At 41.8% G+C, this 20,330-nt stretch overlaps 1 protein-coding gene across 1 annotated transcript in view; it reads left to right on the top strand.

Moving 5' to 3' along the window:
* Nucleotides 1-2,664: 2,664 nt before the first annotated feature.
* Nucleotides 2,665-20,330, top strand: part of numbl (NUMB like endocytic adaptor protein) — a 54,093-nt gene continuing 36,427 nt past the window's right edge. The window contains exon 1 of the mRNA XM_034868116.1: nt 2,665-2,989. The gene's annotated coding sequence lies outside the window, so the exon portion shown is untranslated. The remainder of the gene's footprint in view (nt 2,990-20,330) is intronic.

The raw sequence follows: 20,330 nt of genomic DNA, 5'->3' as shown, positions 1-20,330 counted from the left end.
TGGCTAACAAATGGTAAGACGTAAGCTAATGGTGGCATTGATGGGTCTATTTTTAAGGAACTGTTTTTGTTTCAAGGCAGTGCTGTCTATTTTTTCTTCAGTCAAGCCAGGACTATCTGAAGGCTATTCACAAAATGTTCGCACCACAGGAGTGGAAATGTGAGGTTTTCATTGACATCATAAAAACCTGATGTAGACACACGCATCCTTTTACTGTATATCAATTAGTGTTTGCTGTGAAGTGTCCTTCCGTTGAGCTATGCCACATTCTGTACAGTACAGATGCTGAGCTGTTCCTGCAGTGCGGCTGGCTCTCATGCTCTACATCAAAATCCCAGTTTATTTTACTGAGTTTTGGGAATTGGCCACGTTTAGTAACTGCAGCACATGTTGAGAGAAGAAAAAGCACATTCTTCTCTTGTAGATGTACGCAACGGAAAGTTTGAGCCTTTCTCTGCATGTAAGAAGCAGCTGGCTTCAGTTTATTGGAGGAGAAATTGGCTCTTTTTGGGCCCAGTCTTTTCAGTGGGGCTAACACTGGACCAGCGAGATAACTTTCCTAACAGGACCAGTTCATTAATGAAGTTGAAATATGTTACATGTAAGGAGATACATTCTGAAGGAATATGTGTTAACAGATATGTGTTTACACATGTTTGAATCCAAGGTTTCATTGTTTTTGAATTAAAGATAAAGTGAATTAGAGTTAAGGTCTACCGGGCATTATTAAGGGACAGTTGGGAACCTCTCTGCCCAATCGGCTTTTAATGTTTATATTTTATAGGCTGAACTTGCTACGATTAGTTTTCTTTCTTTGGCTTGTGTGGCCACTAGGATTCCCTAGGGATGTTTACTGGTTATAGTTACCTTATTGTATTTCCTTGTTTTTCCATTTGGACATTTAAGTTCTTTGTGGGTTTCAGCAACCTAGGAGTAGTTTACAAGCTACAATATAAAAACAACCATTTTCTGAATATTTTAAAAGCCTGTATATTTATTTAACTAAATACCATTATCACATCCCTGCCAGACATCTTTAAAAAATATTTATAATAGTAATAATTTCTAATTTGTGACTGCTGGAAAATGTCCTACTTCACTGTGAGGTTCATTCAATGTATGTATGTATGCTCACAGAAATGTTTTACCTTCAGCGGATAAACAACAGCCTTCTAGTGCCAAACTCTCCACGTACATCCTTCTGCACATTGAATCTCAAACATCCCAGTAAAATAAAAATATGACAATTTTTTGTGTGAAGGGAGACTTTATTAGACTAGGGGAATAGGGAGACTATTTTAAGGGCAAAAAAGAAGCATCAAATTGTATAAAATAAAAATATACTTTCAACGCAAAGTGAAATCAAAGCTGGACACTGACTGAACTATAAAGAGTTTGGCATTAATCAATTGAGTGCATTTGATGTGTGTAAACATTTCCCTGCTCACTGTAATGGGCCAAAGACCTGAGTTCAAGTCCACAACGGCAACTTGACAAAAACCCCTTGAGCAAGGCACTGGCTTCCTGCCTAAGATCCCTGGTACATTTACATTTCCAGTACTGTACTTTAGTGCATTTTTTAGGCACTTGTACTGTACTTGAGTATTTCCATTCTAAGCTTATTCCTATTTCTACCCAGCTACATCTCATAGGGAAATATTGTAATGTGTAATACATTTATCTGGCACTTACAGTATCTACTTACTTTTCACATAAAAACATAGATGCTTACATGAGATGCAGTATCCTACTATACCCTACTACTAATGCAGTAGATACAAAGTATTCAGAATTGGCTCCACGAGGATAACATTTAAATTCTCTTACGTGTAGGCTACACTTGTTAGAAAACAGAATAATATATAGCACTTTGAAAGGAGTAAATAGGCATACATTTTCAATAACATTTTGAATTCAGGAATTTTAGTTAGACCATGGCATTTTTACTTTTACTTAAAGGTCCCATGGCATGAACATTGGACTTTATGAGTTTTTAACATTAATATGAGTTCCCCCAGCCTGCCCATGTTCCCCCAGTAGCTAGAAAAGGCAATAGGTGTAAACCGATCCCCGGGTATCCTGTTCTGCCTTTAAGAAAATGAAAGCTCTGTTGGGCCGATCTGGAATATTGATCCTTATGAGGTCACAAGGGGCTTATGACCTGACAAGGAACAAGATGGGCCGAATTCTCTGTTTTACCTACCCAGAGAATTTGGCCCACCCGTGAGAAAGAGATTTCATGGCTTTAAGTTACAGACTTAGAAATGGCACATGGGCCTACTAAGGAAAGCTCATTGTGGGACTGGCTCTAGTGGCTGTAATTCTGCAACATGGCTGAATTTTGGGAAAGAGACTTCAGATACAGTAGGCTATTAGGGGACCACTAAGACCTTTAGAAAAGCATCCAAAAAGCACCATGTCACGGGACCTTTAAGTAAAGGATCAGAGTTTGCTACTTATTCCACCACTGGCTGCTACAGGAAAAAGACGAATTTCCCTGCAGGGATGATTGAAAGATGCCGCGCGATGGCGCAGTGGAGCGACTCAAACGCAGCCCTGCTATTCTTCTCTGGAAAACATCAATGGGAAGAGTGGATTTGCATGTCCGGTCATCTGTGCCAATGGGCGCACTGGGAAGGCTGGGTTAGCGGGTGGAGCCGGGGGAAGCAGCCCAGTAAGTACATAGTCAACAACCAAAGCATCAGAGAGTAGTACAGACACCTACACAAATTTCACTGAAATCTCTCTTGAATCGCTGTTGTAAACCTTTTTTTTTTAGTGTAAATGTGTAGTGTGTGCGCGCTGACCTGGTTGATTTGCGAATCCACATCGCCTCCACATCGGTTCCACAGTGCGGATAAAGAAGATTTTGTGAAATTACCAATTACAGAGTATAGCCTACTTGTTTAGCCTGATAATACATTTCTGTCCGGGGTCCTGGATTTACACAGAGGAAGAACGGGGAGCCGATCATCCGTCGTTCTCTTGGGTGAGTTCACTGGATTCCCGTCCAATCTGGCATCCCTATTTACTGAGACTTCCAGGGTTATTCGGAGACCCCGGTGATGTCTTTAAAATGAATGAATCCATCAAGAAGTGCGCGATCCATTCAAAAGTGGCATTGGGTTCTCTATTTGTGAGTTCGGGTAATTGGTGTTGTGGATACAACTGCAACGCGGATATGAATCTCGCCAGTGGGCCCCTATGCATGAAATGAATGAAATGTGGCAGCCCAGCCTTTGATAGCGGTTTACATCCCTAATCCATAAGAGAAACAAGTAGACTATTCTAGTAGGACTTTGATCGGCTCTTACACAAAACAACCTGAAGACGGTTGTCCTAATGTGAATTATTTTAGAGGGATATTCCAATGATGCCATATTAGATAAAAAAAAACTGTAACTGTATCGGCCTGTAGTGTGATAGAAATAGCCCATAGCTCTTTATTATGATCCTATAGCCTACCAATTATTGTCAGCAAGGAAAGATTATTACGTCATTATTGGCGTGGGAAAGGATATTATAATATCAAGTGAGCTGTAAAGAGTCACGTTGAGTCTTGGGTAATTATTGTTTCACAGGTTTGGGGTGTTTCTATGTATTTTATCCAGGACAGCATGGCCACCGAAACACGCGCCCTGAGTTTGAATGTAAGACACATAATTCTACCTGTCTGCAGGATTCTCCCTACTCCCACCTTTTGGGTTTGATTGCATCATTTTCAAACTTCAGGGCGTATTCTTTGTTGGAAAAGTGCTGCAGCTAAGTGTAGTTTCTCCCACACTTCTATGACAGAAAATAAGTGCTCCATAGAACATGAGAGCAAAAAAAGCATTTGAGACTGCAGCTGTAATGCACACACTCACTTACACTTGGCACATGCCCATAGGCCCAGCAAAATGCATGCGGCTCTATTGTCTGTGGAGCTCCATCTGTTCCATGACATGGCATTCCTCAGACAGCCATGTCATGCTGTTAGGGGGTGGTCTACCCTGACCCACTGCCTCTGAGAGAGAGAGAGAGTCACATGGAGTGTATTAAGTGAGTAGGTTTAGGGTGTCTCAGTCCACAAACTGTAGACCACCTGCAAAGACAGCTCCTGGGTCAGACTGGACGTCTAGCTTTTGCCCAGGATTGGGTTACGTGAAGCACTCATTTTGGGATGAGATTAAGCTAGAATGGTTAGGTTTGGTCCAGAGATCATGAGCTACATTAAGGCTAAGTTTGGTCTAGAGCTGGGGCTAAATGAAGGCCAAAGTTGATCTGGAGCTGCAGCAAGAGGTTAGCTGGTTTGGGTAGAAACCTGGGCCAGAGGGCAGTTAAATTTGGCCATGAGCTAGATTAGACTAGCTTTAGGCTATAGATAGGGCTATAGTTTAAGCCAGAGGGGGCTGGTTTTGCTATGAAGAGTGGGGCTAAACAAAGTCTAGGTTTGGTCTAAAGCTGGGATGAAAGGAGGGCTAGATTGGGGGTGGAGACTTGGGTAAAAAGGAGGCTAGGTTTGGTCTGGTCTACAGCTGGGGCTGGTCACAAACTTTGGCTAAAGGAAGGCTAAGTTAGGACCTGAAGTGGGGCAAGAGAAAGGCTAGGTTTGGTCCAGAACCGGGCCCAGCAGAAGGCTACGTTTGATCTAGGGATGGGGCTAGAAGAAGGTTAGGCATGGTTGGGGATAGAAGTGGTCAAACCAGGGGACTGCTGGCTATATACTGCAACTCAGTCATCCCAACTAGAACATAATTACACAACCCCTGTCCAAACAGCAGTACACACACACACACACACACACACACACACACACACACAAATGCATACACATACACACTCTCCATTTCCCCTCAGACCGTTTCCCCTCTTCCACTGCTCTGATTGCTGCATTAGGACTTGGCTTTCTTTTGTTACACACACACACACACACACACACACACACACACACACACACACACACACACACACACACACACACAGGGGGAGGGTTGGCGCAGCTGAGACCACAATACAACAGGGATCAAAGGTCATCCTGCCGGCCAATCAGGGTGCTGTCTGGGATGGCTGGTGGTGGAGGAGGGCGTCGCCCCCCTTTGTGTTGGTCAGGGTGGGTCTGCTAAACAAGCGGCTCCACTTCCAGCTTGGACCTGCTACTGCTGGCAGCGCAAGCCCGCTGTGCTTCCTCAGAGCCAGTCACACCAACACATTATGAATACTGCAGGTCAGGGGCTTGTCAAGTTTAGAGGAAGTCTTGTAATGATTTAGGACTGGATTTCTGGTTTGTAAACAGCTAGTTCTTGAAAACATGAGTTGGCTTTACAAAGGAAGAGAACAAGCACAAAAAGTTTTGATTCAAACTATAAAGTAAGTATACAGCTGCACTTAGGTATATTTTCTGTGATGACTATTGCACATTGGAAATTGTGTGATTCCAGGATTCACAGTGTTCCACTAGTAGCCTACTGTGCAGTTGTAATTTAGGTGTGGGTGTTAATGAAAGAAATCAAACCCTACAACTAAAACCTCTGAAAATCTATTTCTAGTGATGACATTTATTAAAGAAATGGAATACAATAATGGGATTTACTGTGCTTAAAAGATGGTGAAGAGAGGAAGTTAGTTGAAGGAGGATGTGCTTCAGAGACAGAGAGGGTGCAGAAGAGGAGAGAGAAATAGAAAGACGAAAAAACAGAAATTAGGGGCTACAGAGAGGAAGAATGAGACTGGATAGGAGAACAGAGATTAAGATAGAGTGACAATATAAAAAAACAAGAGAGAGAGGGACTGAACAAAAGGGAGAAAAAGTGGAAATTGACGGTATCCATCAGGCACAATGGAAACCATTTGTTCTCCTGTCACTGTTTTTAATTTGTGGTAGAAAATCCTCTCATTAGATGTGATCATGTCAGTCTGCACAGAACTGAAGATGTACTTGTCTTCTAAAATAAATGTATGTCCACATCATCCTCACACTTTCTCTCGCTTTCTTTCTCTTTCTCTCTCTCTCTTTCTCTCTCTCTCTCACACACACACTTTCACACACACACACACACACACACACTGATGCCAAAGTGCCTTCAGTGTGTTCTGAGTGGAGTGGAGACATAGGCAATTGTTCCGTACACGTGTCTGTTTATCTGCGTTTGATGTGCTCTTATTGCCGTGCGTTAGGTTGACGTCAATTGATGAATGATTGAAGCATTGGATTTTCATGCTTTTCTATTGGACACTCGTGTGAAGGCAGTTGTTTGTGTTTTTCTCTGTGTGTTTGACCATGCATGTGTGTGTGTGTGTGTGTGTGTGTGTAGAAGGATGCTTGCTGGCTTATATGTGTGCACATGCATGCGTCCCTGGCGATCAGCAGTTGATTTCTTTGCTTCAGTGACATTTTTCTCTGCAGATAACAAGAAAAGTGAAAATGTGTCTTTCTCAGCAGCAACAACTCCGAGTGGAGCGCTCAGCTGTCACTTTGGGTTGCGAGGGTTGCATTTTTGGTCTTATTGGTCACTTGATTTATTTTTTAGTGATGACCTATTTAAGCCTGTTTAGCTGTTGCCACTCATAGTGCCTGCTCAATGAAGACTGTGCATGTAGAAAACCTACAATGAAAGAAAAGGCCATCTAAGCCAAACACCACTTCCCTCCCTCAGGCTCTGATTTGATGTCCTTTTCCCAAGCTTTTAGCAACTGCTTTGCTTGCTGCTTGTGTTTTCACATGGCTTTGTCCCAAATCACACTAAGCAGCACCGTTGTCCAATTGTCTGTGAATGTCCAATACAGAAAGTGTTTTACCACATACCTCCTTCTGCAGTGTGAACACGCTAGTGTGCTGCCTTTGCAAGATTTCTACAAAAGTGTTACAGTGGAGGCTCAGCACAGTCTATGTGTGAGATTCAGAATGACAGAATTACCCAATAATTAATCATCACTTCCCTTTATTACTCCACTGGTAAATGAAAATGAAAACATTACCCATGGTAGATTCAGGGTTATCTGAATAGGGTTATCTGAAGGGTTAGGGAAATATGCTTATTAGTTTTCTTGCCGACAGGTAGATGAGAAGATCAATACCACTCTGGTGTCTCCATGCTAAAAAACTTAACTTAACCTAAAGCAAGGGAAAAGAAGTGTGACTCTCATGAAGGTTGCCCGTATGGTGTCCTCCACAACCAACTAGGGAAATTTACGTAGGGAAATTAATGAGTTAGGCTTGTCCTGCCCTTCACAACTATTATTAAAGTATCCTTGAGCAAGGCACAGAGCCCTCGTCGTGTGATAGAAGATTATAGCTGTTCTTGGTTCAAGTTAGATTACTTTTAGCTGTGTGAAAGTAAAGTATGGCAGGATACTTGAAAAACAGTATACATGCTTTTTGACTTTCCCTGGATAAAGAAAACAGGTTTACTTAATCAGGTTTCTCCATTTGACCTATACATGGAGGTAAATGTGCCCAGATGGCCCGTCTGCACTGTTACATCAGAGGAACGCTAGCTTTGTTAGTTTCTAATCTTGTGTTATTTACAGTACCTACAGTCCACGTACAACAGCTTTCCACCACAATCTTCTTTTATAATTAAAAGCCTGTACATTATGTGTGCAGCTGAGCTCTGGTCTTACGATGTGGAAAAACACCATTTAATATGAGGCAGGTTTCTCCGCCGCACTATTTCAGAGTAATGTTAAGGAAGAAAGATTGGAGGCGACAGACACGACCTAAGTTAAATCTTCCAGAGCACAGAGGGGCCTATTCACTGTTTTATGTGAAGAGTGGACAGGGAGAAAGAGAGTGGGAATGAGGAAGAGAGAGAGAGGTGGGGTTGAAGGAGCGGGGTGACAACACTTAAAGCGGTTCTTTTTTTTACGGTTGATTGCTTGCATCTGTGTGGTGTGTGTGTTCTAAAGCTCCACAGGCCTGTGTGAAGTAATCAGAAACCCAGAGACAGAGTGAAAGATGGAAGGTAGCTGATAGCAGTTTTCTGCTGATCAAGGACAAATGTATGAATTCAAGTGTGTGTGTGTGTGTGTGTGTGTGTGTGTGTGTGTGTGTGTGTGTGTGTGTGTGTGTGTGTGTGTGTGTGTGTGTGTGTGTGTGTGTGTGTGTGTGTGTGTGTGTGTGTGTGTGTGTGTGTGTGTGTGTGTGTGCGCGCACACAATGTGTTTACTGGTACTATGACTCATGGTTACTATGGCGAGGTGCTCTGACAGCCACATAGCTGATTAGGGGCATCTGACTCCACATGACTTTACTCCTGTTTAATTGTTTTTTTCTTTTCTTCAGATTTGCAGGTGTCACCAACTTTTTATGTCTTCACTACCCTTCACCCCTTTTCTCCTGCCTGACTCTTTATGGTGGCCAGCTGCATGGCAGATGTGGCCTAGTCTCCCAGCTGTTGGCACCATGATCATAAAGAAGAGAGGACAGAAATGGAAATGATCCTTCCTGAAAAACAAGGCGTAGTAATCCCTAATAGTACACGTGAGGATAAAAATAGCTGAAGAAGGAAGGAAATAAATAACAAAAATATTTCAAACTATGAATAGCCTCGTGTAGGGATTTTACAGTAATATTCTGCTATATAAACTGAATAGAAACACTCTACCACATACAGACCATATTTCTCTATTCAGACATTGTGATGCCACAGAAGATAAAAATGCCACTAAGGCCAGTATTGAGTACCACAGACGGACTTTGATGTTAGTCCATATTATGACATTTGAGACTTACATTCATTAGAAATCACATCATTTAAATGCAGAAGAATATGTGACATCCCAGCAAAAGAATATACCAATATTTTCAGTAAAATCAACCATGATATAGTAGAGGTAAAGGACAGCAGGGACACAAAAGATGAAAGGTTAGAGGGAGTAGAATAGGTGAAGAGGAGTGTTGCGGCTGAGTGAAAAGACATCAACCAAATGACACCAACAAGTTGACATTTTGGATCAACGTTTTATACCCCCATCTAGAGCTGAAACAATTCAAAATACAAAAAAATATACGTTTTTGACGTATATACGTTTTTAAGTTTTGAATGAATTCCTGGTACCTCTTTTGGTTAAGTTACTGTTATGTGCGCCAGTAACACAGGTACACAGCCTATGAGGTAAACAATTCTTCTTTATCATCATAAAACATTTTTTCTATCTGTATCCCCCTTTGTCATTTTTGTTGCTATGAACGAGTGTCAACAACTAGCATAGATTAAGCTCAACAGTTTAACTAATAATTACTCATATAATTACAATATTAACTACAAAATCTACAACTACCCTCAACATTCATACCCCTTAAGACCTTAGCTTATGTTAGCAAATAATCGTGGTTATACGAAGAAACCGCGATTATGTGAAGAAGCTGACTATTAGTATCTAATAATTGTTACAAGCCTACCACTCTTTTCCATAGTGCCGGTACACTATATTAAACCACTTGTCACCACCCTTACGAAAGTCATTTCTGTAAGATTAGGCTGTTTCTTACCTTCCTTTGAACTTTGAGTTTGCAACACAAAACTTTCTCTTTTATTGGTCTCACAATTCTGGACAAAAGTATTTTTCCTGAAAATTATGTAGAGTAAACGACAAATTCTTCAAAAGAAAATTGAATGTAATGACATTGAAAAAATGAATAAAACCAATATTTTAACATGTGAGATATTAGTCTAGGGGAATTCAAATCATCCAAACTGGTTTTCATATGACCGCAGTTATTTGCTGGTTGCACATGGATGAAGCTAGAAGCCAAGATGAAAGAGGTGAGGCGCCATTATAGCCTGGAGCTGGAGAAATGGACAGAGCAGAGGTAGAGAGTAAAGGAGGGATGATAGAGGAGCGATAGGTGTCTTCTTTCGCTGGCGAGCTGCAGTAAAATGCCACTAACTATGAAAAAAGAGAAACAAACCTGAAGATTGTTGATTGTGTTAGCATTTAGAATGGATTGTTCCTGTCGTGACTGCTCAGTGGTTGGGAGGCAAATACTTTGTGAAAAGGCCAATAGAAAGCAACATTTTGATTGATTTGAAGTCATTACACAAGAAGCATACTGGACAATAAAATGCAGCATATGCAGTGTCTGACTTGCAGACCTTTTCTATATTCTTTATATCTTTTCCTATATTTTTTCATGATCCTCCCCCTGTCTTATTCCAATTTCCTCACAGTCCTCAGTTGATAAAAAGCTCCCTCTGTCTTTTCTATTCTTTATCTTTCTCAGTCCTCTCCATTTCCTCTCAGAATTTCTTAATCTATCTCACTTTCCCCCCTTCTTTCTGTCTGCCTTTCCCGGCCAGGGGAAGTGGCAGTTGCTGCCTGCTGGCTCCCAGAGGAACAGACCTGCCTTTGTTTGTCTGCACTGCCGGAGGATGAGGAGCCGGTCCACCCAGTAAGCCCAGCATGTCCAGTAGGGATTCAGGGTTTGTCTGTGTTGAGCCAGCCACCCAGAACGCCTGCAAATCATCCAGCCACTTACGCCAAGGCCTTCCCGGTCTGTATAGCTAGCTAGCCAGTCAGTCAGGTATTATGTTAAGCACTCTCGAGTATTAGGATGAATGGATGGGAAAGCACTGTGCAGAAGGAGACAGACAGACCGCAGACCTCAGTAAAACATTTTCCAAGCATAACCAAAATGTGAAATGACTTTGAATCCTTTGCTCCCCTGCTTTGGACGAATTCCAAAGTGGTAAATTATTGTAGCCCAATGTACCTCCTCAGGATGCTATACAACTGAGAGCAACCAGTGAAAACTGTCAGATGTTTTATGATGCTACATTACATTATGGCACTTAAGTACCACCGTTCTTTTTTTGGCTGTTAACTCCCACAAAGCTTATTGATAGGCTACTTGCTGTGTGATGGAGAAAAGCACCTGATTCACACACAGATATGAGGGGTGTTGTTGAGTGTTTTTGTTCACTGGAAGATATATTTAAGGGACCGTACTTGATATTCACAACATTAATATAGCAGTAAACAACTATTTTCTATGTACAGGTATAGTGGAGTAATGACATCCTGAGCAGAGAGTGATGTCACACTCCCTCTGTCCGTCCGCACGTGCATGTTAGTGCATGTGAGTGCCTTGTGCTTCGGTATCTGTAGCCGAGGGCCATGACAAAGCGTCTGTTGGAGAGCAGTCTGTGAGAGCCCTGTGGAGGTAATCCAAAACCACTTTTTTTCTGAATATGGAGTACAGCTCCTTTTTAAAACGTAAGGCTTCAGTTATGGAAGGAGCCAGGCTAGCTGTTTCCTCCCGGCTATAGTCTTTGTGGTCTGCTAAGATAACTTTCTCCTGGGTGTACCTAATTAATGCAGCACCTGTAAACTACTATATTAACACATTCTATCTGTACAAAAAAGTGTAAAAACAAGTGGTTTTATGGGCAGTTATGTGCTGGTCTATTTCATGGCTGAAATAGACTCATGGTGCAGGGATAGCTAACCTAAGCTATATTTGATGGATATAAAGGATAAATCAATCTTCTCATCTAAGTCTCGGCATGAAAGTGAATAAGCATATTTCCCATATTCCTTTAATGTCCTCCTTTGGCATTGCGAGGGCTCCAAGTGACGTTCCAAATTGACTAAGTAATGAAAGCAAAAGAGAGAGCAGAGATACGCAAGGAGGTACATAGAAGTCACAAAACTACAAAACCAGCTTATTGGCAACAAGTTTGCTTGTTATCTCTGTGTGCAATCTCATATGATTGCACTACTTGTTTAGAAAAGGTTCCAAACTTCTTCTCCCAACCAATACCAAGCCCTTTTGGAATAGGAAACCAAAAACATCCAGTAACATTGATTTGTCTATTATATTTCAAACCTAAAACTACTTTACATCATTATGCACCACTTGATCCTCCTGATGTCATGCTCTCAGCTTTGACTACACTCTGAAATTTCTCTCCAAACATGATGAAATCTACAATAAGCCAGAATGCTTTTAAACATTTTTTTGATGATTTTATGGATGAGGCTCCAGGCACCTCAGGCTTCAACAAGCCTTAACAAGGAGATCAATAGAAAGCAAATAGACTGTCTTCCCACAGGCTGCGTCTGCTCTCGCCTCAGATCACAGAGGAATATTGTGGAGATGCCAAGGCGACACCCAGTCAGCGTGGAAATAATTTGATATAAAAGGAACAATGTGGTTTGATTAGTGGAGCCTCTCTCTTCATCTTTTACCCCGTAGCACCACTTCACTCTCTGTAAATTTGATATGTCAGCAGAGGTGAGCGTGCATATACTATTCTCTTTAAGCCTCCCCCCCTCCCTTGACATCACTCCTTGTCTTCTGGTTTTTAAAGGATGATACGAGAGTAACTGTAGAGCAGTATACGCTACAAGAAGAGGAACAGAGAAGAGAAGAGGATAGGAAGGATGATAAACAGTTTTAAGGAGAATAAAAAAAGAAATGGCTAAAGGGCTGGACAACAGTCTGACTCAGCCGCATGTCCTGGATCGTCAAGTTCACCAGATGGCTACTTGATATGTGCAGAGAGAACAGACCGAGGCACACCAGACTCGCTGGTCCTGTGTGTGTGTGTGTGTGTGTGTGTGTGTTTACATGCTATCTGTCCTATGTTGCTCTCTGTGCTCCACATAGGGAATGTGTTATTGCTCTTGCTCCGCATTCCTAAGAGCCAGAGGAAAATCTCAACCCCTTTCAACCCCCCTTCTCAGCTGTGGACCAGCTTTGAAGTTTTTTTTTTCTCCTCTCTTTCTCTTTTCTAACTTAAACACCCTTACACACCCCAGCTTCTTTCCTCACATGGATTTTGTTGACATCCTGGCAGCCGACTCCCACAGTACATGGCTCAGACACAGGCTGTATGGAAGATATTCTGAGTGCATGTTGTCTTGCTGAGGTGTTGCTTAGTCGAGTTGTGTTTGCATGGGCTGATTTGGTAACAGAGGCCATTACCCTCTTCGTGACACAAATGCATTTTGTATGATTTTGTTGTTAGCACAGGCAAAGCAAATAGCCTAACTTGCTGATTTCTTATCCTCTCCTTTTCTTTTCACTGGAGATCCCCAGTCCACAGAGTGCACTGCCTTTGAAATGTAGGGCTGTTTACACTTGCTGTCTATGTCCATAAGTGATACCTGCTGCACCCCAACAACTGTTGATAAGGAGGACTTCTGATCTTGTACTCTGGCAAATCCATAATCACTTGCTCCCTATATTACTGTTATCATAATTTAACTGCTAATATAAAAAGCCTGTATGCATGCATGTGTCTCTCATTAGTGAATGAGATGAGATGAGATGTTCAGAGGCGCATGCAGAAACCATCCTGTACATGCACTATGTTTTACCATTCATATTCCCATTATGCTGCATTCCGCATTGCTATACACTAATTTATTTCCCTCCCAATTTTCTGCAAAAGTCCTTCAGCGCACATCTACAGTTATTTAAACCTTGTCTACCATGCGAAAAAGTCTTATCTAAGTGTTTGCCTTAGGGCCCAGCTTTACAAAGTAAAGTTAGGAGTGATTTTGTTAGGCTTCCAGTTTGCTCTGTGGGCTACCCACTCCCAAGTATATCCGTAGACGTACAAGGTATGAAACATAATTATACATTGTCATAAGAAACAAGGATAAAAGACAACCGTGTTTAACTACCACTATACTGCAAAGCATGTGATTTAGTTTTATATTTAGTCTTGATATCTTACTTGTTACTTTCGTTAATTTCCTTTAACACTGTTCCTCTTTTAATGATATTTAAGTGTTTGTATCACAATATAAGACACATTAAAACATGACAGGATTCAGAAATTAGCTAATTTACACAAATGTGATAAACGGGCAAGATACACCCAATCAGTAACTTTTTTTTTGTTTACTTAGCAAATTTGTGCCATTCTTATGCCATTGAGCAGTTGGGATGGGAAGTGTTCTTGAAGTACAGACTTAAGACCATCTGTGTATTTGCAAGTCATAATCTGTGCATGGCTCTATGTAGGTCTGTGTTATCTAATACAATCTGTCCCTATCCAATATTTACACTTATCTGCTAACCCCTGAGGGTAAAGAGAATGGAAGGAGGAGAAAAGAGAGTAAGGGAAGAAGGAAAGGAGAGCAATACACAGAACTCTTCCTGGAAGTCTTCTGACTATAAAAGGGAATCCCACACAAAACAGATTTAATGCATAGACAACAAAGTAACACACACACACTGGCAAATGCCATTGCACTCAGTACACTTAGCCAGTGCCCAGTACAGTATGTCTGCTGTGCTGCAGACACTTCAGAAGTAAAGTGATTTTAAAGACACAGTGTGTGCAAGTTACTTAAATGTGACAGATGCAAACACTAGGCAAGGGCCGGTATGGACGGTATGTTAACGCTCAGCAAAAATATAATGGTTTCACGGTATTGCAATTACAACTATGATTGTATTGTTTTTTTAAATGTCAGGGTAAAAAACAAAACCCTTTTTCCCATTAAACACCACGTATTGGATGTTTAAACCCACCGCACACTGGCACTGGGAGAGGGATTTCTAAGCTGCACTTTCTGTCCAAACATATAAAAAACAGCTCATACCTTAGCAACGGGATGACAGATACTTGTATTGGGTTGGTAACTGTGACTTTTTAAAACTGCAGTACACATTGAAACCGGTAACCGGCCCATGCCTCCCACACACATTCATGCCCAGGCACGACATTTACTTTGAGATTTAAACTCCCTCTAAACTTATTTTCTCAACCAGTCTTACTGTACACACGATGGTACACACATTTTCATGCCAAGTGGAGTACTGTTCACTAGTTACGATTCCTGTGAGGCAAGTAAGACAAACTAGAAAATGGGTTCAATGTTTTTAAGCTGTTTCTAATTAAAGCAGTGAAATCAAATTTAAGCAAGTTTTACTGCAGCTCTGAGAGGACTCTCCTGACTTTGCCAGTGTTTTGCACAACTTCTCCACTGGTTCCGAGCCTATGATGACTTTTTTCAGTTTCTCTGTCTCTAAAGCAATCATTGTTCTGGCCTTGGTCTTTTCTCTCTCTTCCCTCTGCTTTACTCTTTTGTGCTGTTCTGTTCTGACGCAGCAGACTCACCCCGCCAGCTACACATAACGGAGTGAAAAACAAGAACAGAGCTTGAATCAATTACTCTGTGGATGCACAGAGGATGAGTATAGTGGTGTTCTGAATAAACACTTCTGAAGTGATGCTAGCTGCATCTGCAACTTTCTTTCTTTTCTTTTTTTGTATAAATCAGAGCTGATCTGCTGTCAGCATGGATACAGATCATAATCAAGGAGGTGGTTAGATCCATGAGTCAGCCTCTCTCTTCCAAGAGGATTGATTTGAGAAATATAAAATCCACTGTTGGAATCACAGGATGTTTTTTTAGAGAATCACCTTAATCAATGAAACTTCCACTAAATCATCATAATTATGATACACAGATGTTTTTGCCTACAGACAAAATGTTCCGCATGTTTAATGATTTCTAAGAACCTTTAATATTCTACTGTCTAACAAAGATATGAAAAACAGTCTGCTTTTGTCGCTTTTCCCTGCTGAAGGCAATTTTTGCTTCTCTGCCTTGCCTCAATGACAATCGTGCATGAGTCACAGGCTTTGAGCCGTAGAGCTCTATCGTCTCTGGGTTTGAAATGTCAGAGAAGGCTTGTTGGAAGATGTCTGCCTGGATAAGAATAGTTCCATATCTCCAGGGCTTTTGTTTGGGGCGTGGTGCTGTGTTTTACCCAGAGTGTCTCAACACTGTTATGGAGCAATCAGAGAGACAAACTGTCCTCCTACTGACAGATGGTCCTGTGTGGTGTGTGTGAGTGTGTTTATATTTCCGCCTACATTTTGGTAAGGCTTCTGGTTTGTGGGGGGATGGGAATTGGAGTTTGGGGAGAAAGAGGAGGTAGAGAAGTGTGGGGAGAGGTCAGCGGAGGCACAGCTGGTGAGACCCCCACACCGAACCAGCTGCTGCCTCAAAAGAGCCCGTCAGCAGCCTGCCTGCCTGCCTGGCTGGCTGTACCCCCCCAGCTCTCCCTCTTGTCATGTCCCCCTGTAGACTAAGCCCAGCTGTTCCAAGCTTTCTCCTACTCCCCTGCCACTATGCACCCTGACCTCCTCCTGCATTTACAAACAAGTGTGCAAACTCCTGAGTATGTACACATACACATAAGCCCTGAAACATTTTGCCCAGTTGAGTCAGTAATCCAACACGTCACATCAAACGTGTCTCTCAGTAGTGGTGGTGAATCTGTAAGGCCCCTGTTGGACTGGCAAGTAGAAGCCTGAGGGGAGAGTTAATCCACCAGCTGGGTCTAGGCCCTTCAGGGTGGACTTGGTTAATGCCTGTTCATGGACATTAGATACACAGTATTCCCTGAATCAGACATAAAATGACAGTTAAAGAGCCAGGCTGATGTTTTTTTGCACGTCTTGTGCCCATTAAATATGAATACTTGACGTCACTGCTTACCACTTTCCTTGAAGCCATTAGTTTCATTTTGTCATGTTACAGTATGAAAATCCTCTTGCATGCTTGCTGACCTCAGAAGGAGGAGAACTTTGGATAAAGAGCAGATCCTTTCTCAGCACGTACTGGATGTTTTTTCTGAGGCACCTAAATGCACTCAAGGAGGCACTTTCAGACTAACCTGAATAGTAACTGAACTCTGCACTTTATACCACAGCACTTTATTTCTATTCATTGTATTTGTGAGTTGTGCCTTATTTATGGGTTTTTGTTAAAAATTGTCATACACTAAAGAGCTGCCCAGGCATGTGGGTTTACAGTACAATACACTACTTAAATCACAATCAGAGGCAACACAAATGAAAGCAAGCAAACATATGCATATGTGTCCTACAGCAACTATAAGCTTGTAACACAAAACCTGAACACATGCTTTGTGCTGTATGTAAACAACTTAATTATGTGTGCCGAATTAGAATTGAAGGTTATGTTATCAGAAAATATAAGGGCAGAAGGTAAACGAAAATAGAAATCAGTGTCAAATGGGAATTTGAAGTCATACATTAAAAAGGCTACAAGTCTGCAGCCATCCTAGCACCTCTGTATGGCTGTTCAAAGTGGTGCTTTGAGCTAATGCTATCATGCTAACAATAGCACTGCTGAGTCTCAAGGGTATGACAGGTACTTTGCCATAAGTCAATGATAAATTAACCTGATGATGATGCTAGATGATAAGATGAAAAGAGGATCACAGAAGTTATTACAATTCATCATGAAGGAAACATTAATATACATACCAAGTTTCATGGTAATCAAGCCAATAGCAGGTGAGACATTTCACTCAAAACCACAAATGTCAACTTTGGCCACTAAACAACAAAAAACTAGTGGACTTAATTATGATGGATTACTGATCTCACGCATTTTATGTCTCTGCAAGTTGATTTTCATGCTGTTCTGAAATGAATGGAATCCAGTGAGTATCATCTTTGAATCTGGAGACAAAAGGGAAGAAATCAGTAATAATATGGTAATAAATAATACATTGTTAGCTACACCAAACGCACACAGCCTGGAGGGAACACTGATGCTGAATCTTACTTTGATGTGATTTTCATCCCATTGCCTACATTATTGATTTACGGCTACTTTGCTTGTTATTTGTCTTACATTAGAAAAACTAAACCCGTACAAGTTAAATTCCGAACTGAGGCCACCCAGGCAGCACCTAACCATCCCCAGTTGCAGTGGGTGCTGGGGTGCCACACCCTCTCTCTCTCCCTCTCCCCCAGTGCTATTGTTCCCTCGATGACAAGGCCCACGTGTCACCCTATTCAGCATCCTGGTGGGGGGTAGGCGGGCTCTTTGTCTAGCTGCCATTGTCCTAGACACGCTTCCATTTGACGGACACACGTGCTGTCAAAAGACAAGGGAGGAGGAGGAGGGGCCACCGCTGGCCATTATTCTCGGTGGCGGTGGCGGTGGCGGTGAAAAGACGAGACGCGCTGGCCATCTGTGATGCGTGTCTGTAATCTGTAGTGACTGCACACAGACGCACACACTTCTTGGTTTCTAAGAGAATCCCTTTCTATTATCTCGCCACGCTTTTCTCGGGGCATGATGCCTATTGTGATGTTTTGTTCTGCTCTAAAGTGGGGCGTGGAAAGAGAAAGAGAGAGTGTGTCAAAGAGGCCGATATGGTTGAAGTAGGGTGGGAGAGAAAGTGACTGCAAGAAAGTTCTACATCCTCTCATTTCTTCAGCATGTCAAAGTGACTATTGTTGGGCGCCTGTTTTCCAGCAACAGGCCTTAAACACCAGTCCACTTGTCTTTCCTCTCTCTCTGTCTCTTTTTCTCTCTCTGGCCTTGGATGACCCAGTGCGTGAGGGTCTTCACTTCAGCAGTGTTTACCCTGCTTCCTTACAATCCCCCACCTCTTCCCCTTCCCTTTCTGAAGGTTAACTGATGTTCTCAAAACTGTAGGCTCTAACATGGGCAAGTTTCTGTAAGTCACTGTGGGACGTTTTCACAAAGCTGAAATGTGAGATAACTGTCCCAACTTGTTGCGCAGTGGATGTCTTGTTCTCTTCTTCCTTTCTATCTCCTGTCTTTCTTTCCTTCGTCCCATCAATAATTCCTGCGTTCATTCACTTCCTCACTTTTTCATTGTGTGTCCCTTCCATTCATCCTTCAGTCCTTCTGTATTTAATCCCTTCCTTTCCTTCTAGTCCTTTTTCATTGACAATTCCTTATTTGGTCCCATAGCTGGCGTATCTTTCTGGCCTCCAATCCTCACATCAATAAAGTAGATGTATTTGGGGAATACTACAGGTCATGTTCTTTTTTTCTTTTTTTTTAAAAGAAATATAAATCCAGGGAGACATGAGCAGAAAAACAGCACTGAGAGGGACATTTATCATTCTAACATTTTGAATGTGCTGTGTCAGTATTGACTACAGTGTAATTTTGTAAACCATTACATCATTTTCTTCAAATACCTATTACGTGATTATTGTTTGGTTCTGAAAAGGCTGAAAGATCCCCTTACTCAAATGTAAGAGCTTTCAGCAGTCAGACAGTCCAAATTATTGGAAAGGTGACCTTTTGAACTTTGATACTAACCATACATTTTCCAGAAATGTTAAGAATGAACATTCATACGTGGATTAATATGGAATGTTTATTCTTAATATAAGATATCAAACGTGAGATTCAGCTTTCAGATGTGTGCCGCAGCGCCACCACAGTGCGTGTCTGCCAAAATTTCTACATCCATTTCTTCGGCCTGTGTTTCTGCATGACCTGCTAGAGCTTTTAGTGCCGGTCAATAAGACACGACCACCCTGTGAAGGTCATTCAGTGTCACCCATCCACAAGGGACCAAACTCCCAAACCACAGTAAAGCCACTGCATTGTTTATCACCACAATGACCGACTGACAGTCATTTTCTTCCCATGTCTCTTTGCCATACTGTAAATGCCTAAGATACATTTTCTTTTTTGTGTGTGTAACAAGTTTCTGTGTCACCGGATGTATGTGCTTTAAAAGCAACAAAAGCCGAAGTCTACTTCCCTGTGTGTTTACATTTACTTACTGTACACTCAGCTGGATCTAATTCAATGTTGCTACAAAAAGGTTTGTTGTAAATATTGCTTCCCTGTGGCACGGAAAACGGTGCAGATTTGAGGGCGGAGAGAGATGGTTGACGTCACACAGGCAAATAGAAAGGTGGACAGACAGATGGTTAATAGATGCATACCAGTATATGCACCGCCTGCTTTTGACTTTCTGCAGTGTTTAGAAGGGGAGTGTGTTACAAAAGTAACAGACTCAAATAACGTAAAATGTCAAATAACTTAAATTTTATGTGAACGGCTATCCGAAGCAAACAGTTATGCATTTAGGAGCAACATAAGTCATATCAACTCAAATCTTGGATCCCGATTTTAAATTCAGACCATTATATCAACATTCAGTCAACTTCTGAATGTTTCCTGTGCAGGACTTCACAGACTGGCAGGCAGACAGTGAGGGATGGGGCAGACATTAAAAGCTTTAAAAGCCTATTGATTTGAGAGTTCTGGCCTTGTATCTCCTAGCTTTATATGCATAAACATGCATTATGCATAAATACTTTGTATTGACAGTCAACACTTCTGAAGAAATGTGCTTCACAGACAGCGAGCAAGTGTTATGCATTCAGCGCACACATACGTGTAGGTTGCAAAATCTCTTCCTGTCTGGATAGATCCAACGGGAGGTCAGAGGTGAGAGATCACAGGATTGACACACACACACACACACACACACACACACACACACACACACAAGTTTTATACTCATATTATCCAGCAGGAGTGCTATTACACAGGCAACAAAGGTC

The sequence above is a fragment of the Etheostoma cragini genome, chromosome 3 (genome assembly GCF_013103735.1).
Source record: "Etheostoma cragini isolate CJK2018 chromosome 3, CSU_Ecrag_1.0, whole genome shotgun sequence".
Taxonomy (NCBI): domain Eukaryota; kingdom Metazoa; phylum Chordata; class Actinopteri; order Perciformes; family Percidae; genus Etheostoma; species Etheostoma cragini.
Note: the sequence above shows the minus strand (reverse complement) of the source record. Positions and strands in the feature narration are given on the sequence as shown.